This window comes from Triticum aestivum, chromosome 7B (assembly GCF_018294505.1).
Source record: "Triticum aestivum cultivar Chinese Spring chromosome 7B, IWGSC CS RefSeq v2.1, whole genome shotgun sequence".
NCBI classification, from domain to species: Eukaryota; Viridiplantae; Streptophyta; class Magnoliopsida; order Poales; family Poaceae; genus Triticum; species Triticum aestivum.
In genome coordinates this window covers 713662464-713664212 of record NC_057813.1, presented here as the reverse complement: position 1 = coordinate 713664212, position 1749 = coordinate 713662464, and the positions used below count along the sequence as shown (strand labels likewise).

The window sequence follows — 1749 nt, the reverse complement described above, 5'->3', positions numbered from 1 at the left end:
GGACGACGCGCTTTCACGACGGAGAATGTCAATGGTTTGGTGGCGTTGCCGGTTCAGCCCATGGTTTTTTAAACTATATAATTTTCAATTTTACTTTTCCTTCTCTGCGCTACAGGTCTCCAGCATCCCCTCATCATCATCATCATCAAAAACAAATAGTCTCCAACATCCTCAGCGGTACAGCCGTAGCCCTCAATCCCCTTCCTCCACCTCGGCTGCCATGGCCTCCATCCCATTCCCCGATGTCCTCCTGGAGGAGATCTTCCTCCACCTGCCCGACCCAGACACGCTTGCCCACGCCTCTGCCACCTGCACCACCTTCCGCCGCGTCGCCAAAGGCCGCGCCTTCTGCTGCCGCTTTCGCGCGCTGCACCGGCCTCCCCTCCTTGGCTTCATGGATGCGGACGGATTCCACCCTGCCGAGGCACCGCACCCCTCTGCCTCGCTCACCGGCACCCTCGCTCCCTGCGCCACGGAATTCTCCTTCGTCCCGGCGGCCGTTTCTCATTTTCCTACTACGAGAAAGACGACATGAAAGGCCCCCGCTGGCGCCCTCGGGACGTTCGCAGCGGCCGCGTCCTTCTAGATTGGATATCCCTCCACCCCCGTTTCACTAAAAGCTGGAGCTATCACGATGGCTCCGACATAAGCATCCTCATGGACTCCAGGGAATTCCTTGGGAGGGGTCCCTACCACGCGTGGACCAAACGGGAGTTGTGCAACGCCGCTGACTTCCACCTTGTTGTCTGCGATCCGCTGTCCCGCGGGTTTGTGCTCCTTCCAACAATACCCGAAGACCTCGCCGCCCTGCCACAAGACCGCCTTCGGGCATTCGAGCCCGTGCTTGCTCCCGCAACCGGCGACGAGCCCTTCGAGGTGATATGTGTGGCAAGATACGAGACAAAGCTCGTCATCTTTGTGTTCCCGTCCACAACTATGCAATGGTGTATGGTTGAGTCCCCTGTCGTCCCTTCTTGGCACGTCATGTCCTGTTTTGACTGCGTGGGAAACTGCTTCTACTGGACAGACCGTTATCACTGGACTAACCATTTGATGGTGCTGGACACACGTACTTTGAGGTTTTCAACCGTCAATTTTCCCACTGGCTACCATTTGGAGCTCAGAGGTGCTGACCTGAGCATTGGTCATGATTGGCGTCCGAATGCAGTTGTTGTGGGTAGAGAAGGAGCCATTGAGATGTTTTCTCTTGTCTCTCAGCATAGATCCTTTGCTCTCCATCATACCTCTCTGCAGGATAATACTAATGAATGGAAGCTGGAGAAGATCGTATAGCTAGCTGGGCAGGGTCATGGCTATTCCATTTCCACAGTGGGTGCGGCCGAGGGATTCTTGTTCTTCCAAGGCGTTCCTGCCGGCCATGAGCTTGAGAATTTTGATTATTATTCAATGGAGGTCAAAACATATGAGATTACCACGGATCCTTTTCTGACCCAACAAAAAACATGCCAGCTACGTGCATGTGTGTGTATCGTACGACTCACTTGGCATCAACCCAACAGAAAATGAAGTGTGACCACATCAATCAAGCTGCCAAGCCCACGTGAATGGACCAGTAAAAGCCCCAAAAGCCCAAGTAGAAATCGTCTCTGGTGCCTACTACCATGCTTGTTCGTCACTTGATCAATAATTTGGTTTATTGTCGATCTATAGCATGTATGATGACGGCAGCCGCTGGCCTTTTTGCTTCCCCAACTCGCCTCCCTCTGTTTGTCTCATCCTGCCTTATGT

At 53.6% G+C, this 1749-nt stretch overlaps 1 pseudogene; it reads left to right on the top strand.

Moving 5' to 3' along the window:
* Positions 1-220: 220 nt before the first annotated feature.
* LOC123158584 (uncharacterized) lies at positions 221-1527 on the top strand (annotated as a pseudogene).
* Positions 1528-1749: the final 222 nt, after the last annotated feature.